The 9,163-nt window shown below is 45.8% G+C and overlaps 1 protein-coding gene across 1 annotated transcript in view; it reads right to left on the reverse strand.

The window, feature by feature from the left end:
* LOC135368661 (platelet glycoprotein V-like) overlaps nt 1–5,017 on the reverse strand; it is a 218,570-nt gene extending 213,553 nt beyond the window's left edge. The window contains exon 1 of the mRNA XM_064602096.1: nt 4,905–5,017. The gene's annotated coding sequence lies outside the window, so the exon portion shown is untranslated. The remainder of the gene's footprint in view (nt 1–4,904) is intronic.
* Nucleotides 5,018–9,163: the final 4,146 nt, after the last annotated feature.

The raw sequence follows: 9,163 nt of genomic DNA on the forward strand, positions 1-9,163 counted from the left end.
ATTTTTATTCTTGTCATGATAGGCCTGTATGGCAAGTTGTGTCTTAATAGTTTTTCAAGCTTCTATGAGTTCACGTTTGAAGCGGTATAAGTATTTGGAGCATTGTAGTGATTTCAGTTGAGCAATATGTAGTCCTTGTTTTGCTCTGAGGTAAAGTTTGTTTTCTTGAGTAAATATGGCTCCTGTATCGTTTCACTTGCACGTCTAACTGCTATTTATCAACGCTTCGGCTGTGTCAACAATAACATGATCGCAGAGGCACCAGATCTCCGGACTCTGTGACATCCGGAGATATCGACACCCTACCCGATCCGCCGCTTCCACGGAACGACGTGAGCGGCGCCCGACTTGGGCGTCAACGCCCGGGTCCTAACGGATCCACGGAGAAGACATTGGACAAGAGTGGATGCGAGAACGAGAAATGACGACTACATGAGCGACGCTTACGAATATGCCGCAAGTTCCACAGCCTCGCCGACTACACGACGCCCGCAGCTTCGGCGTCATCTCCGAGTGTTTGGTTGGGACGGTGTCTGCACCAGGGATAACAGCCAGGTCCCCACTCCAGTTTCGGCAGAATGCGGCCTCATCGTTCACCTGAGTGCTTCGCTGCTCTACTGCTTAACAATGTTCTCAGATCGCGAGAGTGTTGCGCAATACAGCGAGAGTTTGCAGAAATTTGCAAGCAAGAAACTAAACAAACCGAAGCTGTGATGATAAAGATAAGTCCTTTCTCGTGTGCTCAAGTACTGTCTAGCTTGCACTTCATTACTTTTGTTTACAAGAAAAATCCGCTTTTGTTGTAAACAACATAAAAGTTTGTTGATATCTAGTGGATATTACACAGCCAATTCTGCTGGTCTCGGAAACAAGACTCCAATGGCACCAGTGCGCCGCAGCGCGGTCGGAAGTTACCCAGCGAATTAGGGACCATGTTTCTCGTCGGCTTCGGTCTCCTTCTTTCTAATCCGTGTGCATGCTGTGCTTGTGCGTGACAACACGGGTCACTCGAGGAAGTCTGATCTGCCTGCCAAAAGCTGTTCTTGCAAGTGAAAAAAGTTAATGCAAGAATCGGTACTTCTCGCTTTACGCAAGGCAGTCACGAAAGTTAACATGGAGACTTTACAGGTCGAAGATTTGAACCTTCGAGTTTTCATTCAAAGGTAACAAGACCGTCGGGCTCAAAATCTGGCAACTATGTAGCCGCACTTCCGACGTTAGCCGATCCTGTTCGATGTTAGTGCAGGTCATAATTCAACTGGGTCAACACGTAACCTGGCAATGACTTGTCGAAACTTGTGAAGTATACAGGTAATAGCCTTTTGACCACGATCCTGAAATCCAAAGTTTTGGAATGGTCCTCGTGTAATTCGCCGCGTCCAAAGAGAGAATTGGTAAATGGTAACCAAGTACTAACTCTTGGCGAAAGTCAAGATGATAACGAATTCGTGTCCCAGGGACTATCAAAGGAAACACCATGAAGTGGTCGAAATGCTCAGAGAAAGGAAGGACCACCCATGTCTGGCCCGAGGTGAGGAACTATTGGATGCTGATTTGCTAGACAGACAGATTTTGTTAAAGTTATCGAACCGATTTGAATCTGAACCATCCGCGATCTTGCAACTGAATCCGAACCAGTACCAATGAAAACAAAACTGCTTCAATCCTGTCCGAGAAATGGTTCAGAGGGTCCTTTTTTCAGCAAAATGCCTTCTTTGAAACAGTGGGCCAGGAGCACAGTAACAGTGTGGACGACACCAGGTCAACTACGACCTCAATATTCTCAAAAATGTGGATCGAAGGATGAAGAACGAGCAAGCTAAATGTGCGTGCAGCTGTGCGCAAATGCGGCGCGTTAGATTAGTGATCCGCATGCGCCTTCTCGAGGAATTTTGGTTTTGAAGAAGATAAATTTCCGCTCGGAAATTTCAAAGATATTGGTATTTAATGGGACGCTGACCATTGATTTCGTTTTCTCAAGAAGTTGGCATAATACGCGATGGTGACGTAATAAAGAAAAATGGCAGGCCTGTTTCTCTGCCGTTTTCTTTCTTTGAGTTTCCATGGGACGTTACGTGTTCCAAAATGGGAATAGTTGATACTTATTTCCATGCATGCGTTGTGTATCTCCATGGTTTCGTCGGTATAGCGTCCCGGTTCTACAAACGCATACTTCCAAACGATAATGATATGTTTTACACGGCATTATGTTGTCAATCGGCGAACTACACCCATATCTGACGTCACGAACCCCATAAGTTTTTGACTTGTTCTCTTTGCTATTTTTGTTCCCGTTCCTACACGTCAATTTTAGTTTGACGGATGTCGAGAATGCGACGTGGAAGTTGCAATTTTGCGGGTTTTCTTTTTTTTGTGTGTGTGCGAATACCTGTGTTGTAAGGCATCACTACAGGTTGGAGTTCGTATTACTTGTCGATACAAGTGACCAAGCAGTTGAGGAAGCTACGTTCGCTCTCATGTCAGAATTGTAGCTCGTACGAAAACGAAACTAAGCTCGGATACCTGGCGCGAACAGACACAGGGTGGTAGAGGGTGGGGAGCAGGGAGCCTCAATCACCCGACTATTCTAAGTTGCGCTCAGGCTCATCGCATGTTTCTCTTCGTGCGTAATTACTAATGACCAGCCCCTATGGCATAATGGCTGGGATGATCGCTTTCCACGCCGGGACTGAGAGGCGACGCGTGTTTGGATCCTGGCAGGTTTTGCATGGTTTTTCCTTGACCTTCGAGACGGATGCTATCACAGGTCCCCCTGAAGCAGGCCCAGGACGCATGCTAACAACTGTCCCCCATTCCTTCCTGCATTCCTATCTCCGTCTGTCTACGTCTGTACGGCGCCCATAGCCACAGCTGCTTCGCAGCACTCACATGGAAATTAAATACAAAATATAAATAAAATATTACTCAAAACCACATCGGTAAACTGGAATTGAACCTTGCAAGGTTGCGGAGGTCCCTGGGGGTCTCATCCAAACGAAATCACAAGGGAGCCATTGTACTTTAGCCAGCATGAAACTCCATCAATAAGAAAATCAACCCCAAGTTTCATCTTGCGCCAACTAGCATTTCCAACAAGAGAAAAAGAGTCCCATCTGAGGCGTGACATGATGGAGGTAGTGTCCCATCATTCATAGCTTAAAAGAGACGGAACTGGTGAGCGAGCGCTCCTCTCCCAGTCCCCGTCGGTATCCTGTGCAACCCCCCACTCTAAAAACAGAACTTCACCGCACAGCACGTAATGCGCCAGTCATTGCCGCGAACGATAGGGTAATCGCTTTTGATTCGAGGAGCGAGGGAGGCGTACGCCTTTTTGTGGCAATTACCGTGCATCCAAATTGCGACAAGAAGGCGTACGTCCCCCTCTCTACTCGAATCAGAAGCATAACCCTATAATTCGTGGCAATGGTTGGCGCGCAGTGTGCTATGCGGTGAAGCTCTGTTTTTAGAGTGCAGTCTAAAAAATGAGTTTCATGAGTTTTCATGAGTGAAGGGGCTCGTTATTTTATTCCCCACATTCCCACCACCAATGAGGTAGAGGATCGCCTGTGGCGATGAACCTCCCCACTCTCCAAAGCCAAAAATAAAGTTGTTGTCGAGTTTCACCACATAGCACGCTCCTAGCCAACCGTCATCCCGAATGACAACGTTCTCGCCCCTGATTTGTTGAAAATTGGAGGCGGAGCCTATTTTGTACCCAATATGCGTGCATAATGGCTACAAAATAGGCTCCGCCTCCCGTTTGCAACAAATCAGGGGCGCGAACGTTGTCATTCGAGATGACGGTTGGCTAGGAGCGTGCTATGGCGCGAGACTCTGTGTGGCGAAACTCATTTTTAAGTGTGCGGTGTTGTCGTTTCTTCCACGTCTCGAAAAAGCGCATCGGACTAGAGGAATCTGAGCGGCAAGAGCCTCGAGAGTCCGCAAGGGCACTTTCTGCTCTTTTACGCGTTATGTAATAAGTAATCTTTCGTCACTAAAATCAGAATAAAGCAATACATCCACACACCTTTCGGCGACACCAGCGCTGAATAAGGAGATTTCTATGTTGGGATGTATCATTCCGCTTTCGTTATGCAGTATTGTGATTTACAGGAGCCGAGAGGTTTGTAACTCATTAACCTTGGAACAACAGAGCAGTATTCAACAGTTCACGATAATACAAAGTGCATGCCGCATGTGTGTGTGTTCATGACTCGCTAAAACGTTGATCCCAAAGGCTGCTGGTGTGAACCCGGCCGTGGTGGACGCCAGCTACTCTTAGTTGCAGGGTACAAGTTGCTTTGACAGTCCCCTCCTTCGCTTAAGGCCTTAAATGCGATGTGCTTAGATTTCGACGAACATAAAACGTGGCATCGCTCATGATCATAGTTTTCTCGCAACAAAACGGCAAGAATTATTTAATATTAGCCAGACGTTCAGATGGCAAACATTGCCAGCGAGGGCCAGCGACCCTTCCTTGTTGACGTCAAGTACTTGCTAACCGCTACACCAAGTTGCTATGAAGAAAGAAAACAATCTGGAAATGTGCTGCTTATTATAGAACTCAACTCACAGAGGCAAGTACTTTATTGGTGTCACTCGAACGATTCAGCTACTTTTTTGCGCTGTCACCAGAAGTCGAATGAAGAAGAAAAAAAGGTTCACGTAGACGCAAATGCTGCACGTGACTTCTAATGTATCACTGCACTATACAGATGCTACTACAACCATTTAAAAACGTCCCCTCACTCTACAAACAAGATTGAAAAAAAGTTGCACAAAAGTTTTCGCCACTTCTCCAACCTCGAAACTTGTCTCATGCAGAACGCCTGAGTGCTGCAGCATCGCCGAAGGTGCGAAGAGCAAGCGTCCGAAACGTATTGACAGTGCATTCGATCACTCACCGTTCGAAGTTAGTCCGAGCGCAGGAGCGTCGTCACATCCAACACCAAAAGCATCCGATACAAATGAGGAGCACCGCGGGCGGTTGGGCCGCTTATGCGGGCATGAGGGGAAGAAGGGCCGACGCGGGACGGACGCGCGACCGGCATTTGACGGTGAAGCCGAAGGGCGCCCTCTCTCGTTCGGCTTAGACTTCTCTATCCTGCGTCGGCCATGCAAATGCTGTCCCCCCTTCGGATGATTGTGTGTTAAACCTGCGCTAATGAGAGTGAGTGCGCTCTCCGGCGCGGCGGAACAAAGCGTGCGGCGATACATCGGTCGGGCATGCTCGCTCAGTTTGGAGAAGAACAGGGTGGAAACGGGTTGCTGTTTTGAGAAGTGTTGTCCAGGGAGGAGTGCGTGTTGGTAGTTAGGGTAGCAATGTTCGGCGACGAAACTTTTTTTTTTGTTTGTTCGATAGCATTTGCGACCGAACCCCACGTAGCTTAGGTGACGCGGGGTATATATAACCACATAACGCGGTCGGTTTACCGGTGGATCCGACGTCGTTTGTGCGCCAGGATCTATCGCTGCTGGTGAGCTCATTCGTTATTGAAGAATAGTGAACTAATAATTGATTAGGTAAACATTTACTATACTCTTAAAAGTGAACTTTACCACATACCATGTTCCTAGCGAACCATCATCCCGAGTGGCATAGTTTTTTCCCCTGATTCGCTAAAAACAGGGGGCGTACGCTATTTTTGTGTCATTATGCAGTTCATAACTGCCACAGAGATGGCGTACGCCCCTCTCCTTCCATGAAACCAAGGAAGCGAACGTTGTCATTCGGGGATGATGGTTGCCCAGAAGTGTGCTATGCGATGAAGCTATTTTTATAGTGTAATATGCCTTGGTCATAAGTGCTGCCATCTCGTGGCGCCGGCTGGTGGCGGCGCCATGTTTGAGTATTCGGGCGGTCGTGCTATATGCGATTTTCTGTAACGGGACCAGCTGGAGAGTCGGGAAACTTGCGATGATGGCAAGCGAGCTGGAAGAACGCACAGCCGAGCTGACGAACCTAACGTTATACGAACGTTTCTTTCGGACAACTTCGTTATTGTCTTCTACAGCGGGTAAACAGCATCGGATAAGCACGCTCGGCGTAGCTGCAACTTCGTGACTGAATCTCACGTCGAATTGCGCACTTTTGGACTCTGTCGCTTTTGTACATGTGAATACTCAACTACTTGCCCGAAGTTACAGCAGTGTTTTGACGCGCCAAACAACCTCAATCTAAGGAGGTTCTAACCGTGAACGTGTCACGTGACTTTGTAATTATTTTAGAGGCAATAATAGCGAACTGAGGATTTACCTTCCCGGTATTCGGGCCAATTTTGCTCTTTTGGGTGCATACTGGCACGAGCAGTAATGGGGAGTTGCCGGTCAACCTCCCCGGATGCCGCGTTGTTGGCGATAGGCGATGTGGCGAAAACCGAAACTACCGGCAGCTATACTCAACCATGGCGCGTAAACGTAGTCTCCGTCTCCACACATAGATGGCGCGCACTTATGAATAAGGCGTCTTAATTCATCATCAATAATAACTAGCTAAGAAGATAATAACTCATTAGGTAAGTGATGAGCAATTATTAGCAGAGTGATGAGCATCAAGTTATTCGAAAAAATCGCCAATTAGCTATATGATTAATCACCCAATTAATTACCTAGACGACAGTTGTTTCATTTCATAGTACGACTATGTATGGCCGAATCCTGCAGAGTTTGTGTCCTGTGTATCAATCTGCCGCCTAGTGGATTAGCTGGTTAATGATCTATGTAAGTTAGTGAATAATTAGACAGTTAATTAGCTAATAAACAACTAATTAGTTAAGTGCATGGCCATAGCAAACAATTGGTTCATCAGCAACTAATTAACTATTCAAGTAATTAGTCGCCCAATTTTAACTACGTATCTAATTCGTAACTAATTAATAATAACAATTATAACAATAATAATTTATGCAACAACACTACAAGTCAAATACATCTAAACAGGTCCGTAAGACATAAGGCTTCTGGCACAGGGCGCGGGTGTGTGGACAGGCGTATTGCATGCAAAATCAAAGCGTCAGGATTGTCATATGAACAGAACCATAACAACAAACAACCAAACCTCATATAAAAATAGAAAATGATATAAAGATTTACAACTGGGTCTCAGTTCGTGAAGTAGAGTTTCCGCAATGATTGTTTTTGTTTATGAATTGTTGTTGAATTGTTTTGTTTATGAATGAATTATGAACTGCTGAGCAGGTAACTCAACGCCACGTGGAACAGAACATCATGTACGGCATAATCCTTGATTTGTAAAACAAAAAGGCACGGCAAAGGTCAATCGCTTACGTCTACAGGAACAAATTCTACTAGTGGGAACCTTATCAGAAGAATCCAAGAAGCGCTTGTATAATAATAATTTATTTCGTGAACAAATATATACGTCTACAACAGGGTGGCCTAAGCCTGATGACATGTGGACCGTCCTGTGTACATCCTGCGTATAGCGGGTGTCTCAGTTATGACCCCGGGCTAAATAATTCGCTAAGTGAGTCATTTGTTGCAGTAGTTAATTGGTTTCCGTTTATATATTTTTGTCGCGGCTGGTCGCGGTGAAGCGCAAAAGGACGCTCTTCCACTCTCATGTCCACCATTGACTTACGTCCTCACACCAATGAATTACACCAATGTATTACGTCCTTTTGCACTTCGCCGCTACCAGCCGCGACAAAAATACGTAAACCGAAACCAATTAATTACTGCAACAAATGACCGCTTCAGTGGCAGATTTTCCCCAAAAAATGTGTCCACTGAAGGTCCCAAAAGGGGTAGCACCCATTTTAATGTCGACGGCGCCCTGCTTTAGAAGTTAAGTTTTTTTCACGAAACTCATTTGAATTTTCAATGAAATAATGAGCGGCTCCAACTCATTCACACGTTGCGCAGGTTGTAGGCGGTAGGCGACAAATACTTGTAAAAAAGAAAGTTCATCGATTGGTGCACCGGTTCGCGAATTATTTAGCCGGGGATTTAACTGAGACGCACTGCATATTGTTTATATCCTTAAGTATTTAAATATATTTAAAAAGGTGGGAGGCCGACGCTACAAAAAGGTCATTAGGTTGGCTAAAGTCAGGGGTATTGTAGGCAACACTTTTCAGGGAACTTCGAAGAATGTTATTCACTCTGGCTTTTCAGGTTTCACTGCAGTGAGCAAATAAAGTTATGCCGAAAGTTACTACACTGTATAGCGTCCGTAGAAGAGACCTACGATTTCCAACAGAAACCGTATATGCTTAAAGGAGAAAAGTACACACGATGTTTGCCTTAGTCGTTCGCATACATACGAAACCTGCGTATTCCATGTCATATCAGTGTCAAAGTATAGTCCCTGGTGCCTCATTGTTTGAGCATACTATAAAGGCTGGTGATACGGCAGGAGGACAGAAGAGTAATCAATCTAGCTAACTAGTTATTTAATTGACCAGCCAGTTAGAACATTCATTGATAGGTTGATTGATGGACAGATGCGAATTTATGCGAGACCGCATACGTTACCTCTCAGGGAGTTCTACACATTTGCACTCTCACAAAGTCGTTTAGGAAGTCTATGTGCGGGGTGCTACCAGTGTTACAATTATGGCTAAGAGATCCAACGAGTCAAATGGTCCGAAAGGTTAATAGATCCAAAAAGTCACGTGACTGGAACGTCAAAAGCTCCAAAGCTCTGACAGGGTTCATTGGGCTGTTGTAACATTAGCAAATGGTTAGTTGTTTTTCTTCGACATTTTCTAGTCTACTGTTGCATCAGTAAAATTTTGGCCAGCGGCTGTTAGCGGTTAACGACATAAATGACCCTGTTTCTGACAAGTAGGACGCCAAGTGCAAACAATGGGTTGAACAGGCAGGTATAAAACGGAGACAGAAAAACACCAGAGACAAAGCACAGACAAGCTGGTGCAGTTCGCGCTCAGTGCTTCTGAAGGCTTGCACAGCTGGCTTGGCCCAGCGGACGTCGATTTCGAGGCCCCAACTGTTGGGCTGTATCTTTTGCGTCTAGCGCAAATCCTTTAGTTTCGGATTAGTTATCTTTTAATAAAAAGGCCCGAGCAGTGCGAGGTGTGTGATGACAAAGTGGTGTACCACCTTTTTTCCTCGCTGGCTGGACCGAACTGGATGTCTGACTGATGCTCTCTCGGTAGTGTTGAAGCCACACGCACAGACT

The sequence above is a fragment of the Ornithodoros turicata genome, chromosome 1 (assembly GCF_037126465.1).
Source record: "Ornithodoros turicata isolate Travis chromosome 1, ASM3712646v1, whole genome shotgun sequence".
Classification (NCBI taxonomy): Eukaryota; Metazoa; Arthropoda; class Arachnida; order Ixodida; family Argasidae; genus Ornithodoros; species Ornithodoros turicata.